Below are 25679 nucleotides of genomic sequence, written 5' to 3' on the forward strand. Positions count from 1 at the left end.
ATTGGTTACCAGCCGACACATAGTCATTAGACTTTGTGTGGGCTGCACACTTCACAACAGCTAGTTGCCTAGGCAGCTGTATCGCCTCAAGCAATTTTCCAACCACTTCAGCATTCCTTATAGGAGTTCCACTCGATATCAAAAATCCTCTTTCTGACCAAATCTGGCCAAAGTCATGCACTACACCGAAGCCATATTGACTATCGGTTATCACAGTCACTCTCACATTCTTTCCCAACTTACATGCTCTTGTTAAGGCAAATAGTTCAGCAACTTGGGCTGATTTTACTCCTTTCAGACACGATACTTCCAAAACAGCTGCTACTGTGCATACTGCATATGCTGCACTCAGAATTCCCTCATCTGTTCTCAAGCATGATCCGTCCACAAACATCACATAGTCACTTTCTGTCAAAGGTACATCTTTTATGTCAGGTCGGTGTTTGGTACAGAAGTCAAGCACTTCCAAACAGTCATGATCCACATCATCTCTCTGACTTCCACATTCTCAGCATCAGGTAGTAACGTTGAAGGATTCACATTCAAACATCTCACCAAGCTCACATTTGTCGCACCTAGGATAACTTTCTCATATTTAGTCAGACGACTGTGCGTCATGAACTGGGTGCGGCTCCTTGTTAAAAGGATTGCCACATCATGAGGTACAAACACTCTCACAGGATATCCCATCACAATTCCTTCACTTTGTTCCAAACTCTTGTAAGTGGCTGCTACAGCTTTCAGACAACCTGGCAATGCTACAGCTACAGGATCTAATATAGCTGAGAAATATGCAATTGGTCTCCTTAGTTTTCCATGTTTCTGTATTAATACAGAAAGTGCACATCCATTTCTTTCGCTGCAATAGAGTTCAAATTCCTTTTCATAATCAGGCATACCAAGTGCTGGTGCTTCACATAAACTGTCTCTCAATTGTTTAAAAGCTGCTAGTTCCTCTTTATTCAACTCATTGGGGTCTTTTACATCACTTCTTGTCAAGCGTACCAAAGGTTTTGCAATCAGGGAAAAGTTACTTATCCACTGACGACAGTATCCAACCATTCCAAGAAACAGTCTTACTTCTCTTTGTGTCATTGAGGCTCTCATTCCTTTTATTATCTTGATTCTATCTGCAGTTACTTTTCTCAGTCCTTTTTCGATTTTGTGACCTAAATATTGTACTTCTTTCTGACAGAATTGCAATTTTGATGGGGATACTTTAAGTCCTCTATCTGCCAAATGATTCAGCAGTGCAATGGTATCCACGACACACGCTTCACTAGTTCTTGATGCCACAAGCAGATCATCTATATATTGTACCAGAACTGAACTTTCAGGCATTTTTAAATCTTCTAGAGACTTTTTCAATATCTGATTGAATATTGAGGGACTCTCTGTGTACCCCTGTGGAATTCGGCACCATGCCAAGATACGTTCGCCAAATCGGAACGCAAAAATTTGTTGACTATCATGATGCAATGGGATAGAAAAGAAAGCATGACACAAGTCAATCACTGTGTACCATTCTGCATCATGAGGAATCTGATACAAAATCACGGATGGATTTGGTACAATGGGACAAAATGATACCACAATTTTGTTTATTTTCTTCAGATCTTGTACTATTCTAAATGTTCCATTAGGCTTTTTCAGGCCCATAATTGGTGAATTACATGGACTGCTCATTATTTCTCTCAGAATACCTTGTTTGTTCATTCTGTCTATTATAGGAGTAACTCCTGCAATTATCTCGGGTGTCAATTTGTACTGGGGAATATTTGGGTAACTTATTCCTTCTTTTATAGCAACTTTTACAGGATCTACATTTTTCATTAATCCCACATCTTTTCCTGTGAAATCCCAGACCTCCGCTTTTACTGTCTTTTTCAGCTCTTGAGGCAGTTCTTCAGGGTTAAATACAGCAAATGTCTCAGTAATCTCAGGTTCCATATTAGCCATAGTCATTTTATACAGTACATCTTCATCTGGAGTCTCAAATGCTATACCATCGGGAGTACAAAATATAGTGCAATTTATTTTGCACAGCAAATCTCTTCCTAACAAATTTACAGGGCTTGAGTCGCACACGACAAAGCGGTGCATTCCAGAAAATTTCCCTATGTTAACTTTTACTGGATCAGTGAGATACGTTTTTATCTGTCTGTTGGATACTCCAACTACTTGGATTGTTTCGTCCGAGAGAGGAAGATTTTTAACATCAGCTGACCTAACAGTTGAACGAGTAGCACCAGTATCTACTAGGAAAGTAATGTTTTCGTCATTTACCTTTCCATCCACAAATGGGCCTGTCTGGTCTACTTCTAGAGTTGCGCCAAGTACGCACTCCTCTTCCTCCCCTCGGCACCGTCAATAACCTTCTTCTGACTCACTCTCTTCGCGTTGTAGCCAATACTGCGAAACAGCACTAGCGCGCGGCAGTTTAGTTACCTGTTCTTTGTTGTAAAATCCTGTCTCATTACTGTATTTCTGATGATTTACGCTTTGTGGAAAAGGCGGTTATGGCACCTGATTCTGTTGGGGAACAACCTGCTGCTGTTGCTGCAGTTGACAACTCACCTCTTTCTGCACCTGCGGATTCAATGATGCATTATCACCATTAGCATTCGGGGAAATTTACAGTCGGATTTCCAATGTCCCATTCTTCCGCAATTATGACATGGCCATTTCTTTTTGGCTTCATCTATAATAAATTGTCCTTTCCCTTTTCCATTATTACATTTTGGTTTCATACCCATACCAGTTGCTTGTTCAATTAATTGAGCTTCCTGTCTTTCTGCTACCTTTACCTGAGCCCACATGGCTTTTTCTTTTAATTTACGCTGCTTTGCTTCAATTTCATCACTAAAATATTTTGCATGTCTTAGTACTTCGTCTATCTTTTTGTTCTGCCAATCAACTGTATGCTGTTTAATCATTTCGCTTACTTCAGGTCACAATCCGTACACAAATCGATATACAAAATGACTCAAATCCTTTTCACTCAAGTTTTCATCACCCCTATACTGCTTAACCCCTTCCATGCGGGGCGGATTCCCCCGCTGTGCTGACTGCTGCTTGCGCGGGCGTGGTCATGACGGAACGGTTCCGTCATGAGCACAGCTCAACCGACGCTCATGACGGAACCGTTCCGTCATGAGCGTCGAAGGGGTTAAAGTCAAGAATCAGCCTTTCATAGTAAGCGTGTACCGATTATTTCGCTTCTTGATGAGTTCTGTCAATTTTTACCCAATCAGTCTATTTAGGAGGTACTTTATTTTTCAAAAAGGTAATTACTTGTTCATATTTTCTCCTTACTTCTGGATCAGGGGCACCTGTTTTTGGATCTCTAGGGTGTTTTTGTGTAGGCCAGGTAATCATTACTTTGCACTCTGTCCATAAATCTGCAGGTACTATTATGTCAAAAAGACTGTTCAAATCAATCCATAGGACTTTTGATAATTTCACAAACCTGTCTACCTGCCCATACCACTCAACTGGCTTTTCACGCAGTCAAGGAAAATCATTGGTAAATGACAAAATATCTTGTCTAGTCCAGGGAACATGTACATAGCCTCCACCTAGAATCTCTCTCATGGGACAGTGTTACTACCTTTTCCTTTTCTCTTACTGGGTAAGCTGCAAACGTTTTATCCGTTGCATCATCTCATTTTCGAAACCATCTACTCTTCCATTTGTCTACATCGCCCCATTTTCTCAGTAATATGATTAAATCTTTAATCTTAATCGTTCGTCCAGTCGTGTTTAAGTTTTCAATGTCTTTTACAGAAAAATCTACTCTATATGGTTTTTGTAATGATTTTACCTTTTCAATATCAATACCCATTTAATTTGCCACTTTTTCTAGTCTTTTATGTAAATTTCTGGCTCTCCATGTTATGCTTTTACATAGAAACATTAATTCTTCATCCTGATAACTTTTTTTATTTTTCTGTAGGAATAGTCCCTACTATTAATTCCTCTAATACTATCTTTAATTTGGACACATCTAAAGGTTTAGGCTCAGCATCTTTTTGTTGTAAACTTCTTAGCCAATCACTTAATTCATCAGAAGTAGGACCTACAGGAATCATTTCATTTTGTGTCTGTTCTAATCCTTTTGGTGATCCTGGTACTGACTCTGTCGTCATTATTGCTCTATTTACTAAACTCTGATTTACTGTCAAATTTTTAGGAGTATTTTGTTCAGAAATTCCTACAGTTTGTCCCTACAAATTTTCTCTTGTATCTCGCCTTTGTATTTCATTTTCTCTGTTTGTATTGTAAGGAATCGTCAGACAATGCTCACTATCCTTCTGTTTATCAAAATCGGCATTAAAGGTCCTATTGTTACAGGTACAGTTACTGCTTCCATATTTTTAGTTAGTTCTCTAATCTTCTCAGTCAATTCTAAAGTAGTTCTAGCCAATTCAGCTGAATTTTCATTAGCCATTTTACTAACTTGAGTATTTTCTGTTTCTCTAAGAGGATTATTTCTTCCTGCCTCATGTGGTACTGTTTCAAATTTTATATTCTGTTGCGATTCTTTTACTGGAGCACTCGATGTCAATGTGGAATTTGGTTGATATGGGGGTGGTTTTTTATAAAACATGTCCTCAAGCACATCATCCTCCGTCTCATGCACACCCTACTTATGACCTTCTGATCCTGTATTATTTCTCTTTTCCATACATTTTCTACTAGTGGTCTCCTCTACATTTCTCATAGGAAATAACCCATCAGTCATATTTGCACTTCCCCAACTCTTCATTCTATCATCATGATTTTCTTGTCCATACGATCTACCAAACATATATCTATACCTTCCGCCACTCCGTTGTCGTTCTCTGTCATACATCTCATCTTCCCATTCTGTCAATGCTTCAAACTGTGTAGGTCTAGGTTTCGGTTCTAATTTCATCATTCTTTCTCTCAGATTTCTCAAAACCGCTAAATTAAATGAACCATGTTCCGGAAATGCCAAAACTCCATCATCTGCTGTATATTTTGCCCAATTGTCTAACCAAATACATGTATGATAACCATATTTCGTAATCATATAAGATGCAGGTGATTTCGCTGGAGGGAGCAACTGTCCCTCTCTAGTCACAATCGGTTTGTCCTTTTTAAATAAGTTCTTGATTTTACCGAACCAGGACTTTTTCTCCTTCTCTGGTGGATCGTAATACATCATTTTCTCTTTTCTGTATCGCTAGATTTCTTTTACGACTGTTTTGTTTGTTTTATCCAATCGAAGCGCGACTTACACTAACGCACCAATCCTGAGCGTCTATGTCACTTTTGCAATTCTCCAATCTCAGCGCGACTCTCACTAACGCATCAATCTGGGGCGTCTACGTCACCCTGTAATTCTCCACTCCTAGCGCAGCGCACACTAATGCACCAATCCGGAGCGTCTACGTTTCTTACTGACTGTCCAATCCCAGCGCGGTCTTTCTGAAGTCAGCTTTTCTCGCTACTACTGCTCCTGCTGACCCCTCCTTTACAAAATTTATCGGCAAACTTTATACATTCATTTTTTACTAAAATTCTGTTAGTAACGACCTAAACGCCACCATTATCTGTTTCGCTAACAAAGGATAGTCTTGACCTTTTTCACAAGAATTCCGTCTTTTTCCGAGGGCAGCGCTTACCTCTGCCCTACTACGGAATCGTTACTTTCATTGATAAAGTAGCACTTCCCTCTACTTCACCCTTCTAGCAAGCATTAGCTAACCGTTTCTCCAGAAATAAAACACCTGTTGGAGACCCACTGCTCCTGAGAATTAAAACCAGAGTTTCACAATTAACCTGAACGCCATTTCATTTACACACCTTCATACGGAAAATGTAGTTCATTCATACAGAATCCTGTCTTTCCCGAGAGCAGCGCTTACCTCTACCCTACTACAGAATTATTTCATTTGTTAATAAAGTAGCACTTCCCTTTACTTTATCCTTCTAACAAGCTAAAGGAACACCTATTACCTTTCCAGTGATAAGCGTAATCAGAGCTCCTTTTGGACTCCTGGTACTTAAGACCAAATTTTCACAGATGACCTTTCGCTACCATACATTTCTCTCAAACAGAAAATGTCCCTAGCGGCAACACAAGACGATGTTACCAATCGAACCCAGACAATGCATCGTCGTGCAACTCCAATCGTCACACGTTTTCCCCGTGTACCTACAGGGCAACAACAACAATTCCGTCTTTCCCGAGAGCAGCGCTTACCTCTGCTCTACTACGGAATCGCTACAAACTTCCGACTTCCTACATCCCAGAAGTCGTCAAACAACATGGAACGCAACGCGACTCAACATAGAGTGTTAATACATAAACCAATACTTATCCACCATCAATAAGCAATCTACAAGCAATAATCACCAAACCAATGCAATAAAACCGTAACTCTGTTACCAGAAAAACTGATCCAGCGCAAACAACAACTCGGGGAAAATGTGAGAACACAAAACTGTCCTCCCTGCGTCGCAGACCCGCTGTCACACTAACTCATTCACACATGCATTCATTGGTGGGGCCCATAACACCAACACTCGCACGTTTTGCTCTCACACAGGTCTGCACACAGGAGGGGGAACGATGCGCTGGACATGTGGGTGGGGGTACCTTATAACCTGTAGGGAAAGAAAAGTTATCTTACATCATATACATTAACCTTCGCCATCTATAGATTCCTAATCCTAAACATCAAGGCACTCCTCCCACTTGGTCGATCGGACCAAATAGTTGGATTGGTTTATGGTGATTTAGAACCAGCTAAAACACATTTAAGACACAGAATCCTCTATTCTTTTTAACAAAGAGCCACAAACTCATAATTTCTGTTAATCAATATTTGTTTATCTAAAATTTCATTAAATTAGCATTTGTTTCTTCAAATTTAGAATTTCTAGATCACTTTAATCAAATCGCAGTACACCATATTTACCTATTCTGGCTATCTGGGTTTTCTCTATTTCATTGGCTCAGCATAACCGAATTTTGTCGTTAAATTGTCCAAAGAACAGGCCAGATCTCAGAGTCCAAAAGTCCTTTGCTCAGCACGTTATAGTCCCAAGGATCACCAATGGACCAAAGGTCGTGCCAGCATCCGTCATCTGGAAAGAATAGCTTTGCTAACTCCTCCCTATTCTACTACTCATTTTATAATAAATTTCGGGATATCATGAAACATTTTTGGGCGGAGAAAGGAGGTGATTGGTCAGGAGAAAACGGCCGATTTTGTATAGTCCGGGTTCACAGGGATTTTGCTGATGTGTTTTCCGGCTATGACCAAATTCCGAATGTTGCAATGTTTCTAAAACGTTCATTGTTCATTTATACCAGTTCTGGTCTTCTGGGGTCTTTGTCAGTTCACCAATAACCTATCCTTGACAGGAACGGCGTGTACAGAGGTCGTTAGGGAATTCACGGTACCATCCGATTCTGCGCACTAGACATCGCGCATCACGAGACGGTGGCCACTTCTGAACCCATACTCTACCACCATCTTTTGCTAGGCCAAGATGTCAACTTAAGCGAAACAAACACAAAAGAATAATTAATACAAAGAAGTGATGCTGTTAATGTTATACCCTCTCTAATCCCTTTACGTATTAGTATTTTCCTAGCATATAGCGACATTTAAAACAATATATTCACCTTTACGGTCCTTCACGAAGATGCAAACATCACAAAGCAACATAAAGCATGCGATATCTAATTATCATATGTATTTTAATTATTTTAGTTATTTTGCCATGCAATAGCAAGTTCCCACGTGTAATTCGTGTATGCAGGTTGGTTAAACTTAATATATCACAGTACACAATTAGTAAATTATAATAAGTAGGTTATTCAGTTAATACTTTCATGCAAAATAGAGGAGGTATACAAAATGTTGCACTACTTGCTCCATCAGCACTTTCAAGTTGGACCTAAAAATTCATGTAGGATAAGGACTGCCCTCCAGTCTGTGCTGCTGCCAGAGAAAAACAACATAAATTATCTAGGTATCTAAGACACTTTGATAGCATTACAATTTTATGTGTGTGCCCCTGAAAGTTCAAGCCCAAGCAAATGGAGACCAAATGATCAAAGTTGATTGTAGCACAAGCACTTTTTTTGCGAAAGCACACAACTGCCTGATCTAAACATGGATTTCTGTACCCAAACATGGGTGGAGCCAAAAAACCCTCTCCTGATGATGCTCACTTAATTGTCTAGCAACAGCTGCGCTGTCAAGCCACACCATAAAAAGCTTTCTTTATTATGACAAGTCCGCCTGCTAAATCTCTTTATTATATATAAAGTAACTTTATGCCCACTGCACTAATGCAATGTCACCCAAAGAACTCCCCAACCAAACAGCATCACTCAAATCTAGTGTGACCAAGTGATGTAAATTCTACACAAGATTAATAAATTTAGGACAAAGTGTCAATATTCAGGACAAAAGGTAAATTTTACGCAAACGTTGCAATATTTATTTACTGCCTTCTTTATGATTGCCTCTAGGTATGTTATATTCAGGTGGCACATTATGTCCTTGTTCAATAGTAAACTGGTGCCCTTGAGCACAGTGTCAAGAGCTTCACCCCTACCTGAAGCAACCCAATTTTTCTTTGAGAGAAAACATCAACATTTTGGTTACATTTCTAAACATTTTAAAATCCATGGCAAACTGTTTTGGAAACAGTAAGGTAAGTGACTTTTTTCACCTGCCAGTTAAGACAAGTTGAACAAAAATATCTGGCTCACCTCACCCTCTATTAGACATCACACATTAAAGATGGAAAAGGAGCACATACAGCAATCTGAAAACTCCCATGAGTATTCCATGATTATTACACAAGGAATGTGTCAAACAGTGCACACCATGTGCTGCCCAGTGCACCATTATCCATTGTGTAGCATGTCTCCACCACTGGCATTCAGGGGAGGCTGGTGCATAGGGGCGAGATGGGCGTCGCCCTCCCACCCTGGGGGACCAAAAAAATGCCTGTTGAAAAACACTGAGCAGCTAGGAATAAATAGTGCTGGCTGCTAGTGCTCAGTGAACAAACATGTACAAAATTTGGGTTTTCTTTAGGGGGGTGTGGGGGTATGGCCTTTGCTCTGCTCTGCAGTGTCTGCACATGCTTTTGGCTGGGCGAAGATTTCTTCGACCTGGAGCCAGAAAGCAGGGCAGTGATGACACACTGGTGGGTGCAGCCTATTGCTAACTACCAGAATAGCATGTCGATTTTGGGCGTTATTCCCTTGGCCCAGGGCGGAGCTGGAGGCCCTCCATTAATTCCAATGGCCGAGGGTGGAGCATTCCGGCAGGTTTAGAGTTTGTGGGGGTGTGGCAGTGGCCTTTGTCTCCTCCACCAGACCCAGCAACAGTTGTTGTTGTTTCAAGTGATTGGTTTGCTGGGGTCTGGGGGAGGAGTCGATTCGAAATCGAAAGACCAACAATTCCAGATTTTTCCAGTTTGGGCTTCTGCTTGCATGCTCTCATTGCCACGCTCTGCACTGCTGCAGTCGAAGAGGAGCCTTGACTCGAGAACAAACTAAGAACATCCATCGATCGAGGAGCCAGCCTGGTCGAGCGAGCATGTAATTGTCATCATCATCACGTAAAACACCGGGTAAGTTAAGTCGACTCTAAGTAAAGTTAAAGAAAGTCTGTCTCTGTCAGTGAAAGTGAAAGTTACTGAGAACAGAAGCGAAGCGAGTATGGCCGTACACGAACCCAAAACAACGGAGGGCATCTTAGGCTCTGAAATGCACGATTTTGTCATTTGTTTACAACTTTGTCTGTGGCGGCCACAGGAGGAATTATTCTTTTCTCTCAGAATAAACTCTCAGGAGTTATTACAAGTCGTTCCATTTATTTACTTCTGCATGCAATGTGTACTGTGTTTTGGTGTCCACCGCAACTAGACTTCATTGGCGCCTCTGTTCAGAGCAGTCCTTTTCTTCTCCCCCCCCCACCCCCCCCAACTAGAACACGAGAACATCGGCTATCGGCTTTTGGAACGCATAGTTCAAGGAGAAGGTTGATGTGGATATACACGCCTCCCTGGAAGACCCGTCTCGACAACTGGCACAGGAATAGCCTCGAGGTCGAGGATGTAGCAAACAGTGTAGCAGGTGCAGTGGCACCACCGCCACTGGTCTCTTAGAGGCAGTTTAGTAATTAACCAGAGGGTGGGCAGGGCGATGGGGTGATTGTGTTGACCTGCGTTAGTGCCCAGACCTCCTTGCTACGCCACTGAATAACCTGCCTTCGGGGCAACACGTTGTTCATCCGTGACACCCGTTCGCGCCTCTCAAGTCTCACATCAGAAGTTATTCTTTCTTTTTCAACTATACACACTACATTTCGATCAACAACCCTAAAATGTCACTTTTGTGGGCTCCTGGCCCTTGAGGTCGTTTCATTCTCCTTCGGTATTCTACACTTTTCTTATTTTCCATCCTCGTCGTCCGTCGTGTATCAACTACCTCCCTCCCTCCTTCCCTTTGCTCCATCCTCTTCCCCTCATCCCTTTCGTCCCACTCCTTTTTCACTCTGATTCGCTCCCTTTTTCTCCTTCCCTCCCACTCCTCTCTTCGTCTCTCTCCCTCCCCTCTTTCCCTCCGGGAGGAATTTGCTGCTGATAATATCGCTGCTCTGTGATTTCACTCTGCTTTAGCCGCGGGGTCCAGATCTGGTGTGTGTGGCACTGTTGGCAGTGGCACAGGCATACATTCCAAACAGTTACGATGAGCAAAGTGGGAGATTTAAAAAAAAAAAAACGGGAGATTGGGGCCTTGAATCGGGCTTTGGAAGTGTGCTGCTACAGGCCCTCTCTCTTCCTGCGGCCTGCCATTGCTGCGCTCCATGCTTCTGAAATGTAAGAAAAAAGTGCATTTGCGTTTCAAATGTCGAGACATTTGAAACGCAAATCCACTTTTTTCTTACATTTCAGAAGCATGGAGCTCAGCAATGGCAGCTGGTTTTTGCTTGCAGGAATCGGGACGGGAGGCGGGAGACTAGCCTGGTGAAGGAATAAAAATAAATAGCCAAAGTAAGGCAAGCGGTCTCCGTGCCTCGGTGTGAATGTTCCCCTTGATTGATGCTTGCTGTTTTACTGCGCCTGGAAGAGGCACAGAAAGAGCAGGATCCCGGGCAGAAGTGCACACAAATGTATTTGTGTGCACCATTTAAAGTGCAGGAGCCAGTTTTGTAGCAGCGTGTGCATCATATAAAGCGCAGTTGACGGTATCCGAACAGTGAAACCTAACCATCTAAGTATGTGAGTGAGAGCGTTACATCATACAAAGTGCATGTTCAATATCCATGCATGTAGATGTGTGCACCGTTTAAAGTGCAGAAGCCGGTATTGGAGCAGCGTGTGCATCATATAAGTGAGCAGAAGCGTCGAGCGTCCGTGCTGAGAAGCACTTTCTCCCGTTTATTTGTTTAGTTTTCGCTTCCGTGACTTAGGGAGGGACGCACGTTTACACTGAATATTTACGCTGCTGTAGTATGGATTGCCTGTGCTAACGTTTATTTTGCAAATTTGCACAAATTGACTCACTATTGGTGATTGGCGGCCTAGAAGAGATTGGCCGACCTTCCGCATTGATAAGCACTTTCTACATTTATTGCACAGGATTAGCTGCGGGGTGTGGGGGGAGGGGGGGTTGTTGACTCTTTCCGCTGCACCTGTCGGGACTGTCTGTGGGGTTGGTTCTTAACTTGGACGTGGGGCTCAGTCCAACGCAACCAGCGGACTGCTTGGTGCTCGGAAATTGGTGTTAAATTACATTTCTACGAGCGGAGCTACGCAAACAATTTAGCCCTGATGTTGAACGCTTTACAATTCTTGTTTTTTGGTTTTTTTCAAGCAATGTGGTTGTAAAAGATGTGCGGACGAATTAACGAATACTTGACGTCTTTTTTTATTATTTCATATTGTAATGGTTTTAACTGGCCACCTAATAAAAATGTGAGCTTCATGGCTCAATGAGTAAAATGAATAAATAAATAAATGAATACGCACACATATAAATATAAAGCGCTGTCGTCAGTATTTGAGAAGCGTGCACAACATCTGAAGTGAGGTAGTCGCTATACATTACAAGCAGCGTGTGCACCGTCTTAACTCTAAAGCATGGTGCACGAGCACCGTCTAAAACATGGTGCATGAGCAGCGTGTGCAGTGCACCGTCTAAGCATGGTGCAAGAGCACCGTCTAAAGCATGGTGCACGTGCACCGTCTGAAGCATGGTGCACGAGCAGCGTGTGCACCGTCTAAATCATGGTGCAAGAGCACCGTCTAAAGCATGGTGCACCAGCAGCGAGTGCACCGTCTAAACTCTAAAGCATGGTGCACGAGCAGCATGAGCCCCAGGTGTGCTCGGAATAGAAACACCTGCCTACAATTCACCCATGCGCGTGCACAAGTGCACACAGCTGCGTCAGTGCCCACCTGGCACACACAATTTCAATTGCTCAATGCCCACATCCCAAGGGGTGTTTTCCCGCAGCTCCCTGTCACACTGCTTACTCGGCCTTTTAAACATGAGCGTAAAGATGGCCGAGGCCAGGGTGCTCGAATCCGCTCACCCCCCAACTGAAACTTTCTCGGCTGGCTCAGCTTTTCTATGAAGGCCTTTCTACTACTGGGTTTTCAAAAATGTCTTTCCACATTTTTTTATAGCCACTGCTGACTTGGCGCTTTGCGCAAGGCCATATTCAAAGATGGGAAACATAAACATATCTCTCGTGGCTTCCAAAACTTCATCTTAGTTATCGTTAAAAAATGGATGCCTTGGGTGTTGGGGGGGGGGGGGGTATTGTTCAATTTCTCTGTGTTTTGTGCTCTGAGCCAGCAATAAATGCTCTACGTTTTTCCAAATTTGATTTGTAGCTCACTAATCTGCCAGGGGACTTCTTGGCGCTGAAATCTGTCAGTGAAAGTGACTGAGAACAGAAGCGAAGCGAGTATGGCCGAACAATGATGAACGAACGAACCCAAACAACGGAGGGCATGTGGTGTGTGCACTGCGGCATACATGCCAACATTTCCGAAGAGCAAAGTGGGAGATTTAAAAAAAAAAATCGGGAGATTGGGGCCTTGAATCGGCTTTGGGCTTTGGAAGTGTGCTGCTGCAGGACTGAACATTTGAAACGCAAATGCACTTTTTTCTTACATTTCAGAAGCATGGAGCGCAATGGCAGGAAGAGAGAGGGTGATGCAAGTGTGAAGTGTTGTGCCCCCGAGGAATCGGGTTTTTGCTTGCAGGAATCGGGAGGCGGGAGACTAGCCTTGAAATCGGTAGTCTCCCGCCTGAATCGGGAGGGTTGGCATGTCTGCTATTGTGCATTGATTTTTTAAAATAGGCACACGACTGCCTAAAATATTCCGTGCTTCAAAGGGTAAAATAGACGTGAATGTGTGGCTTACATATGATCAAATCCAAATGTATACATATATTTATTTGCATATCTAATATGCAGCAAAGTGTGTACCTTAGTTAGGTTTGGCTGGAAAATCCATCAGAGTGTGTGGGAGTGTTGTGATTTGACTTACTGTGACAACAACTCTAGTGTGAGGTATGTATTCTTTGGCTTGGTAAAAACCTACACACAGATTTTTTTTTAAGGTCTCGTTCCCTATTTCTGGTCTCAAGGAAAGACCTCTTTGGTGATCAACATTAGGCGATTTGCAGAATATTTACTATATAAATAAGTATTTTGTGTATGTTAAAAGGGTCTGAGGTGCTCATTCATTCACGGGTCTTTCAGTAAAGCACACTGCACAGAGCTCTGGGCATTCCACAGGCTGGACAGGGCATTTGACATGACCCGGCCCCGCCAATAATTTGGTGAGTCTGCCTCCAGTGAACTGGACTACTAACTTGCCCCAAGTAGGTATTAAAAAACCTGAACTACACTGTTAACCAGAGGCGCAATTAGAGTCAAATTTTGGAGGGGGCTGATGCTTCAAGCAAAAGTCGGAGTGGAGCTGCAGGGGTGAAAACCATCAAAGCCTCATTAACAAGCAAAAGGTCTTTTAAAGACCTGTGAAGTACTCGGGTGCGGCTGTGTGAGCGCCGGGAAGCTGTCTCATTCCCGGGCAGCCAAACACGACGGGGGGGCTGAAGCCCTTTGAGTCCAATGGGCGTTGCGCGCCTGATGTAGAAGAGGCACTATTATACTTTTATCTAGCTCACGGTGCACTCCTGCCTTTTCAAAGGGCTGCAGGCAGCAATGTTATTATTACCCCGTGTAGTGGCCCACACCATGAGGCTCATGGTGTGGGCCACTACACGGGGTAATAATAACATTGCTGCCTGGAAGAGAGACTAAGATTTGCATATCTCCATGCTTCAGTGACGAACGCTCAACCCATGGAGCTATCCTGGAGTTGAGAGACCCATTACTGACTGTACTGACGGCTGCAGGTCCCCTGGTGGAAGTGTGATACCAGCTCTCGTTTATACCCTTCCCCCATCGTGTACGGCGACAACCCGGTTCCTCACACTTTGAGTGGCAGCTTTTAGTGTAACTGTTATGCACATACGGCGTGGTGGCCGGGACTGGGACACGGCATGTCCAGCTGGAACAAGGCTGGCTGACACAAGACCAGGCGGCGTGGCACAGAGGTGCGAAATTGCGCACACCCTCCCCTGTGCCGCCTGTTACCACCAGGGCCCCCAGCAAACTCACCATGCCCCCAGCGGTCGCAGCCTCAGAGCGGCATTAGCGCCTCTGTGAGTCCACCTACTTTGAACACCAGCACCCTCGGATGCAGAAGGCAGCCAGCTATCCTGCCTCGAACTGTTAACTCCCCCCCCCCCCCCCCCCCCCCCCCCCCCCAAAAACACAGACGCAGCGACCTTGGGCTGGACCTTAATAGACAGACCATATGTGGACCGGTCCTCCTTAAAGTTAGTGGGCGCCCAAACTCCCCGCCAGATACCCCGTGTGCCTGCCGATCTGATTTACCATTCTTCTGACACGGGGCCCTAAAAATATATTTATTATTTGTACCTCTAGCGTGAGTGCTTTAGGATAACAAGGCGCGCTAATCTCTACCTAAATATTTGTTTTTTTGGTCGAACCCGTGTCTCCCAGGCCGAATGCGAGTGCTCTGATAATTGAGCCACACTCACCTACGCATGTGAGCTGAGAGGCATCCACACTTGAGTAAGGCAGGACGGAAGCTGGACACTGGATTGGGGGAGTCACATCAGCCCCCCTTGCGGACACCAGTCCAAGGCAATGGTGCCGCTAAGCGGCACTGTTTAACTGTTGTTTTTCATTTTTATCACTGTCTGTCTACTCTGCTGCAAATCCGATAATTTACTTTACTGTTGCCTGCGGGCCCGGATGGCAGGATCAGGGTGACTGACTCTGTGGCGGTAGTTAAGGGGATAGTAGATGAGGGTGCACTGGCTACTGGCTTAGAGGCCTTGGCTCATGTTAGTGTCGTGAGTTAGTGTATGTTGGTCCGAGTCCGACCTGCGCCGTGGCGGGTGACGGTGTATGTACCAAGTTGGTACATACACACGCCACGGCGCAGATCGGACTCGGAGCGGTCTCAACTGCAGACAGGGGCCCAGGCACAAGCAGAAAGGAAACAACACGCATTCCTGGCTCCTAGACTAAAACATGCATGCCCGAACTTCCGAAGACTGTTTAAGTGTTGTTTTTAACTTTTTATCACTGTCTGCTGACCACTTTGAAAAATATGGCAAATCCCATGCTAAATAAAGAAAAATTGAACTCTGAACTATCAATCATATATGGGAGGCATGAATTTCGAGGAGCTAGTGGTGCCATTCCCTTATTCGGTTTATTTGTTGAAAACAATTTACAAGAACCATTTTCAGAGACTATGAATCTGTTGAAGATTCTGATCACCACACCCATGACCACATCAGAGGCCGAGAGGTGTTTTTCAACTCTAAAGAGAATAAAAACATTCTTAAGGAACACTATGATAGAGACTCGTCTGAATGCATTGGCCATGTTGTCTATGGAACGGGAATTTATCAGAGACATTCTAGAATTTAATAAGCGTACTATAGAGAAGTTTGTCACTCTTAAAGATCGCCGTGCAAAATGTCTGTACAAAAAGTGAACATGGTTGACACCCAATAACCTTTTTGGAGGGGTTTGACTCATACAGCTACATCACAATGACACATTTTTAGCACTTTCCTAGTGCTTTACAAATCGCATTCAGTTGCTGTTATAAGCTTTTTGTATTCCTCAAAAAGATTTGAGCGCTTTTCATTTTTCCGTCTTTTGGATTTGCATAGTTATTTTTCTGTGTGTGACGTCTTTATTTGCCGATGCTGCTTAAAAGTTTACATTTTATAAGTTACTGTTACTCGTTAAATATTATTGTTCCAATATAAAGAGTGGAAACCAAGCTTTGCCACTTTAACATATTTGTGTTTATTTAACAATATTTTATTAACCATGTTAACCACTTGGTGTGGTTTTATTTATTTGTTAATGCCAAATTAAAGTTTACATTTTATACTTCACTTTTCTTTTGTACATTACTGGACTCATTTATGACGCCCCTTGCGCTGCTGCAATGTCTCTTTTTGTGATGTTCCGTGGTGCAAGATTTTTATTTACGAGGCAGCACTAAGCCACTTTTTTTGGCTTAATGCTGCCTCGTAAATATGTTCCCCTTTAACTCAGTTTTCTGTGTGCAATGCGTGTTGCTGGGGGCGTTCTTAGCAACATCCATGGTTTTTTGACACTGCCCCAGATTTATGAGAAATAGGTAATCTGAAGCAGCACCAAAAACTTAAAGAGGTACAACGCGGAGAAATCTCTTTATTTCGCCTCATTTTTCTTTTTTCTATGCATATTGCCTTCTGCAGCACACAGGGAAAGAGGAAAACGCCTCTTGTAATTGCCCGCAATGCAGGCACCAGTGCACCATGGAGCAACAGTGCCTGCATTGGCGCACAGCAGCTTATTGTGTGCCGGTGCATGGGGAAAGGACAGGAATGCGCCGTATCTGCTGATAGATACGGTACATTTGGGCCCTTTTTTTTTGCTGTAGGGCAGGGAAGCAGGAAGACTACTATTCTGCCCTACAGCAAAACCTCATAAATGAGGCCCTAAATGCAAATTACTTGCTTCACTGATTTCAATTTTTTTTCTTGTAATGCTCTACATTTATATGTTTTATTATTTATGTTTCAATTTAAAAATTAAACTTATTGTGTTAACTCCTTTTTCTCTATTGTCAATTTTGAAACACTTTATAAACCATATCTGTCTTTTCAAGTATATCTTTGCTTTCCACCCAAATTCTTGTTGTCAGGTTTGTATGTTTTGCACCTCAATTTCTGTTATGTGGACTTTCTGTCAGTGTACATTTATAGTATATAAATGCTATATTTTGCAAAATAAACACAGTTTGCTGAAATATAATTTCTGTTTGTCTGGCTAATCTTAAAAAAAATCAAGGATGAACTGCAATCCTGGGATGGATATCTGTCGCCATCTAATTTTCTAAGTATTTGCAATGTACGGTCTTACCAATGGTGTGAGCCTTGATGACTTCATTAACCAATACAGTAAAGAGGAAGAGATGTGTTACAGGTAGAAAACACTTAGAGGGCCTCTTCCCATTGGCTGTGTGTGCTTGGCTTGGGGGTCGTTTTGCAAGCAGAACAGTTAGAGGATTGGGCGCATTTTTGATATGTTTGTAATGTTTTCTTCACACTTGTGCTTTAAAATGCTATATTTGGATCCCGTTTTTGCAAACATTTACAGTAAATATGTGGTGTAAAACCCACCATTTGAATACATTTTTTGCAAAATTTTCTTGCGGGGGGAAATCCCCCCGCACCCTCCTTTTCCAGTTCGGGCTCGCTCGCGCGTTGAACAAGGGTACAAATTTTTCGCCCCACCAGTTTCAAAATCCATCAGCCGCCCCTGCTGGCATTATGAATCACCACCCTCAGAACAGTGCACCATCATCCACTGTTTAACGGTAATTAGTGCTCTGGTGGAGAAAAGGCTAGACCAGGCCATGGTTAGTTTTTCAGCATAGACACTACTTTCGACTTGTACCCTTACTTGCATGTGCCACGCACACACCAAGCTGGGGAGGGTAGTAGGATCCTCAAGAGTACTAACCAAGAAGAGGTTGACAGAAAATTGCAAAATAGTTAAAATTATATAAAAGTGAAAAACAGGCTGCCCTGATCTGCCTCTTCCAGAGCAAGTGTCAGTAAGCTAGCTCCCGTAGTCATGCATGAAAATGCAGCATATATGAAACAGTGCAGAGCAGCAAAGAAATTTAATATAAAAAAGTCCCTGTAGGTACCTTCCGGAGCCGGATATATGGTCCAGATTTCAATTAGTACAACTGAAAATCCTCCATAGGTCCTACTTCACCCGATGGCGACTGCTTCACATTGGTAGGGTGGACTCAGATTGATGTTTGAGAGGCTGCGGACAGAGGGGAATGCTACTATGCACTGCTTGGGAATGTCCCTATTCCAGAAGTGTTTGGAGGGGGGATAGGAAAGCGTCTCACTACGATCCTAGACTGCACAATAGAACTGACCCCCCAATTGTCAGCCCTGGGCATGTGGGGCGACTTGTCCTGGGACATATACTCCGCACTTTTCTGCAAAACAACTTTAATAGTGGCGAATTATGATGTCATCAGATTGTAGGGGAGCGGCTAAGTCCCGAAGCAGAGGAACTGGCCAGCTTACGTAGTAGACTGGTGCATGCAATTTGAAAAAAATGGTGTACAGGGCACTTGGCTAACCTAAGAAATTTGATAAAGTTTGGAGACCCTGGCAATAGGCCATAGTTGACATTTCATGAAGGAGAAAGGACCTGGTTAAATCCAGGATCTGTAGGTAGTACCATACGGAGAGGGTCTCTAAGGTATCTGCTCTCACATACGGGCCCTACGAGGGTTGGGATGGTGCCTTGGATAAGGCATTCTGCAACTTTGTATGTTTTAGGCCTCAAGTTCATGTTTGGTTGCGGTGGGGTGGCTGCTTTCCGCCCAGTTGTATGAAAATCAATAAAGAGATTTAAAAAAAATCTTATGTTCAGAATATCAGTCAGAGTTGTGTGACTGGTAGGGTAGAGGTCGCTTTGATAAGGCTTTGTAACAAGTATTGAACCAAATAGCTTGCAAGTTTCTCTCCATGATTATGCTATCAGACAACGGAAAAAAAACGTTGGAAATGTATCTTCATGACTTCCCATGATGGATACTGATGTTCTACTGGTGTGAGGGTGCTGTGTGAAATGGGGGCTAGCAGTGGTTATTGCGGTGTGGGAAGGCCAGTGACTTTGCTAAAGGGAGTTAGTGCTCAAATAGAATAAAACATTGCACTCACACCTCTAATCTGTTTTTCAGCAATTTAGCTCAGTAGAATTTGCCCAAAATGGATGGGCTTATTGTACCTTTCAAATCAAAGAAGCACACCCTAGCATGGTCGACTCAGCCTTTTATTCTCTCTACGACTACAAAAATCAGTGGGGGTGAAATTTGTAATTTGCACTTGAATCAGTTAGTGGCAAATCTGCCAGATAAAGGGCCAGTTTCATGACAATGTATTATTTTCCACTCATACATTTTAAGACAACAGATATTTTGTTGGGACGTATATGTTCCTTCCATGATACACATTTGTGCTCCTCTGCTCTGAGCGCCCTATTGCGTTTATATCTGTTATCCTACCTTTTTATTTTACCCTAGGCATCACGCTAATATAAGAGTGTGTGCGGTGGCCTAGGCCTGTCACTGACCATCAAAGCAAGTGGGAGGGATACGGAGCGCGTACGAAACTAGACTGTCTGCACAAAAGTGCATGTGTAGAAACAAGGTGGAGCAGATGATGTGGGGACAATCTCACACCTCATGTCAGAATGTGTGGTACCTACATCTTGTCTGCTGTCTTACAGTACTGAGAAGCTGCATTAGAGTGTGCGTCATGGACTCTACATTTAACTCAGAACTGGGAGCCTATAGTACCAGGCAACGAGAATTAAAGAGCAGGATGAAGTCCAGATCAAAAGGGAAATCTGCACCATCTGAGGCTAAGGGTTGTTGCTGAGACCCAGAAAAATAAGAATGAGAAAAACAAGGTGGTTAAATTCCTAAAATCTTACACGATGGGCCTGTCATAAGTATAAGAAAATATTGCCTACCTGGAGAGTAGTCTCATCAGAGAGTCTATTAACAGAAGAGACAGAGTCTAGTGGTTGAGCAAGCAGCACCCACCCTGGCACACACTGGTAGCTCAATGGTCCGTTGGTGGTGCTTGTGGATGGCGGTCCTGGGCCAGGCCCCATGGAAGGTTGGCCCTCGCAAATGCCCACACTGCCCATGACTTAAAATGGCTCTGCAGTTGAACCAAGGCCGAACTGGTGGTCTGGCTCAATTCTAAGTGCTAAAGCACAAGCAGAATCTTCAACGTATTTGGATGTAAATTACTCCACAAAAAGCATGTAGGAACCTGATAAAATCTTTCAAATGTAAAAAGTGTTTCTTAAACAGATGGAAGTTTTTCAGTTTAGTACATTAGATCCCATCATTCCATTGAAATTTATTTGAATGGAATGTTTCTAAACATGAACTACCAAAACCCCACCCTGAGCACTAATTAGCCAATCCCGGTTCGGTCTGCATCGTACAGTACCACTCGGGTGGGGACTTGTAACACCAGCTTGACTTTACATCCCCCCATTGGTGCTATGTTCTGAAATGAATGACACTAGTTCTTTTTAGCAGGGTTCATGTAATTGACATGTCACAAAAGAACTTCTCAGCACAGTTGTCTTATTTTGGGCGGGAGACCAAAGGCGCTGCTTAGCATGACGGTATACTTTAAAAAATGCAATACTGATAGCAATTTGCAGTTTTCATCAGTCTGAATGGGCACATCATTTACGTTCATGAGCAGGTCTGACATATGCTGGTACTGTGTTCACAAAGCGGTATTGTGGCCAGGGACTTCCTAATATCTGGCAAATGGGACTGGCGCCCTCCGCTTCCTAGGTGTACCTGCTTGTGACCAGACATCTGTGTCTGCATGCACCAAATGTTATTCTTTATGACGACATACAGTGGTTTCCTATTGTCTGTGTTCTCTATGTCTGAAAGAAAGTCAGAAGACAATCAGCTGGGGCTGTTTTACCTATGCCACGCTTTTGAGGGAACCATGCACAAACCAGTCAATTTTCCCAATCTCATGTGTGACTAGTGTGAGCAGTTGGCCTGGTATATACTGTGCACTAATTAAAGTGGGCACCTTGCACCAGTCCAAACGACCCTTATGATGTATGAGGTCAAAGATAACCTTTAGAAATCTATCCTAGTGGTAGCTGTGGAGAGCAGCCTTCAGGCTTAATCTTGAAGGAATGTAAAGCAGCTTGTTTTACCAGAATATCACCTTTAGTATTAACTAAATGAAAGGAGAACCACACAGTAGTTATAAAAATATGTATTTATTTATATAACACTCCCTAGTATCCTCTACACGAGGGTACAACACAAAGCACACAATACTTTAGCAAATAAACAGTTGTAAGTAGCACAATACACAGTGGGCTCCAGGGGGAGACCAAACCATATACTAAAATAGTGGTATAAGAAGCATGACTGGAGTCGAGAAAGTGTCTAGAACACGTAGAATCGCTGGGGCCCCAAGGAACCACCTAAGGTGAGTAGACAGGGACCCCACGGAGGACAGGTGCAGTGTGTTAACACGACCGCGGGCTCCATACAATTCTATGGGGAAGTCGCGGTTACAGTTTTAAAGTTTAAGGACCCTTCTCGGTGGACTTCGAGGAAACCCTTTGGAATTTAGGAGGTTGGAGAGCCACCCCACCCGTGGATACCAGAGTACCCGAGTTACCTATCCCAGGAGAGGCGGCTGCATTGATCTGGAGTGGTGTTGGAAACCGCAGTCGTTTTCAATGGAGGGTTGCAAAGAAGAGCTGCTGCCGGTAAGGAAGAAAGTGTCAGTTGGAATCCAAGTGGATTCGTGATGGAAGGAACCTGAACGCAGAGGGGACAGAGTCTGGGTCCCTTCAGGGTGACCAGGGGCTCAGTGGTCGAATGCCCACTGATGCCGGGTGCTTCAGGTGCGAAGAAGAGATATTTGACTCTGCAGCCACGAGGACCACGAGATGTTGATGACGACCAGGAGCCAGATGCGAGCTGTCCCACGAATGATGTTGAATGCTGAGGTGCTGAGGGGTCGGTGTCCGGCTGGAGCACCAACAAACCTTGGCAACAGCAATTCACGCAGGAAGGTCAAGCAGGTTACGGTGTGGACCAGCAAGGTCCAGGGGACTCACCAAGCAATGGGGAGTCAGGGCACAACTGGAGCAACCAGGAAAGCCCAACAGAATTCAATATGACCCTCAGGAGCATCCACAGGCCAAATGACCAGGAGTTGCGAGTGGACCTCGAGCAAGATCACAAAGTACCAGCCCACGGAGCACTCGGTGCGGGGAGGCCAAAGTTCTTTGGTGGAAATACTGCTCAGGGTCAGGACTACACGGAGTCCAATGCACAAGCTCGGGAATAGTCAACAAGTGTATGCACTTGCAAAAGTATGCGGTGCACAGGGGTTCGGGTTATGCGGTCCCCACAAGGGATACTGGCCTCAAACTTGGTGAGAGGGCAGCTAAACCTCAAGGAACTTCAGAACCCACCTCCTGTGTTGCTGTAGCCTTCGGATCCGCAGGAGCTCAGGATCAGCAGACCAGTCAGTTGCGTTACGGTGCCTGCAAATGCATGGGAGTGACTCCTTCACCCCAAGGGAGATTCTTCAGATGTCCTTAATGCTCCACAGCTCCTGCACAGAGCCTGTATGGTGCAAGGGCACAAACGATGCTTTGGACGGAGAGGGAGATGAAGTCGGGCCCAGTCAAAGTCCAGCGAAGTCTAGAGTGTCCAGACAGTCAAAGGTCAGTGGTTTCTTGTGCAGAATCTTGTCCACGTCAAATCTAAGGTCCTACAGCCAGGTAAGCCCTTATGAATCCACGAAAGAGGCTTGGACCGATTCAGGGACCCTCCTAGGGGAGGGTTAGGACAAAGGGGAGGTTGCTCCCATGTCCTTTGTCTAGTTTCGCGCCAGAGCAGGAGCCAACTTTCAGGCACTTTGGAAGTGCACCCACCCAGTGCCAACACACTAAATCCTGTCTGGGAGGTGGTCCCACCTCCCTGTGACAGGATGCTTCTTGTCCTGCCTTCCCCTGCTCGAGCTTGGCTCAGCAGCAGGAGGGCAGAAATGTGTCTCTGGTCGGCAGCAACCATTTTGTGTTGCCTGGGTCGAGAAGGCCTGCACCGGAAAGACCAGTGACCCCACTAAGCTTGCTTCAGAAGGATGGAATCATACCCCCACACCGGTTACGGGTGTGGAGGTATGATTCCAAGGTGTTTGATACCAAACACGACATGTTTTGTTTCAGCCGTTTTCGAGAAGCTTATAATGCACCTCTACCTATATGTCTGGCTGAGTCACAGACAACCTGGGAGAATGGTCTCCGAAGGCTGCAGAGGGGCCCGGCTCATGCAGGGGCACCCTCTCACGTAAAACCCAGCACCCTGCGTTCAGGATTGTTAAGGCCTGCTATAGAGGTGACTTATAAGTTTTAAGTGTAGTGACCTATAGATATAGCGAACCTATATCTAAAGTAAGTGGTGCAAGCACCAGCTTACACAGGCTGCAATGGCAAACCTGTAGTTCTATTTTGCATGGCCTCTCTTGGGTGGCATAATACATGCTTTAGCCCATGGGGGGCCTCTGGGGTACCTATGCCCTGGGTACATGGGTACCATATACTAGGGACTTATAAGGGTACTCCAGTATCCAATCTGGAGTGTACCAAATTACATGGCATAACATTTTAAGGAGAAAGCAGATAGACTGTGGTCCTGATTAGCAGGATTCCAGTCAGACTAGTAAAAAAAGTGTAACATCAAGCAAAAAGTGGGGTAACCATAAGAAGCAGATCCTACTTTCCTACAACTAGTTGTTCCAGTCAACATTTTTATTTGCATTTTGGGACTTGTACTCTTGTGTATCCCATTATAAAACTGGGAATACAAGTCCCAGAGTGCATTCTTACAATGGAACTTGTACAGCTAGTCTCACATGGACTTGTGAAATTTCGAAGGTTTGCTTGTTGTATGGTGACCGCATGGCACACAGTCCATTTCGTGATCATGGCAAAAATAAATGCTCAATGGTTGAACTTTACAGGTAAAAATACTGGATAATTATATGGACACATTCAAAAATACCAAGTAATCATATATAAGCACGCAGATAAATGCCAGACAACAATATATTTATGGGGGTGTGCAAGGTTTATGGCAGAGCACCCGGCAGCAGCATGGATTCAGGGATTTAGTAGAAAGCCACCTTACTTCTTTTACTAACTGGCTGTGGCATTGGGTGTATAGTGTTTTTGAATGTGAAAATGGATGCATTGAGTAGTAGAGGCTGCTTGGATTTGTGTTCATTTCTGCAGCAGATGAATTTTTCAATCAAGCTATCTTAACCTGTTTGGTAAACAGAGAGAGGCTGCTCCTTTTTGGCCTCTGCCTCTAGGGTCAAATTGTGTAGTTTCTCTAAGGTAGACTAGTGTACTAATGTTAATTCCAACATTAAGACATAGAGGCAGGCTCAAGTGCCAGGGATACCCACCAAATGCTGATGGCCACCCTATTACAGTGATTTCAATGTTATGTCAGTGTTGCCCCCAGATTTCAGAGATTCAAACGTTATGCCGACGGTGGCCATCAGATGTCAGGGAAGTCTATTTTATGCAAGGGTTGGTTACCATTTCTAAGAGATGGGTTGTGCACCTATTGGCATTTTTGGCCATGCTGTGTTAGAGATGGCCTTCATTAAAGGTCACTCCTAATGAGGGCTAGGTGCAGTCCTGCAACAGAAGCTTTATACACAAACATAATAACACATGCTGATTACAGAACATCTCATACCTTGCCTTCTTTGCTCAACCTTAACTGCAGAACCATTTGTACTCTCTTGAGAAATCTCTCAACCCTAACTACCCTTAAGACGCAACTGTATTTGAAGGTCTCCTTGACTCCAAATATCCAACATCTGAAACACTGCTTGTTCCTAATCCAAAACTGAATGCCTAGCTCCTACATGAAGCTTAATCTCAACCAAAACAAATGTCCTGCTCTATTTGCCACTAATAACAAGCAACTGGTCCAAACCTGGCTAAATTTCATGATTCTTGATGAATTTGAACCCTAACTTTCAGCCTGGACTCCTGTCTCACTCCCAAGAAACACATCACCAAACAAACTAAGATGGTCTGGTACCAGAAAGAAAGAGAAACCATTCTTCAGAAAAGTCTGCTTCAGATTTGCTGTTCAAGCCCTCATCTCTCACACAAGGATGACAAAAATTCCCCACTCCATGGCCTCCTAGACTCTACTCTTGCCACTCTTCAGCACATCCTGTATGCAGCGGCACACTTCATTAAGGGCCTGAAGAAATATGGACACATCACCCCCACCTGATGCAACTTGCTGACTCTCCCCATCCAATGCCATCTTGAAAAGCAGCTGCAAGCTGCCTCCTCTACAAAGCCATCATGACTGGCACCCTTGCCTATCTTGACAATAAACAAAAAGAC

This window comes from Triturus cristatus, chromosome 3_1 (assembly GCF_964204655.1).
Source record: "Triturus cristatus chromosome 3_1, aTriCri1.1, whole genome shotgun sequence".
NCBI classification, from domain to species: Eukaryota; Metazoa; Chordata; class Amphibia; order Caudata; family Salamandridae; genus Triturus; species Triturus cristatus.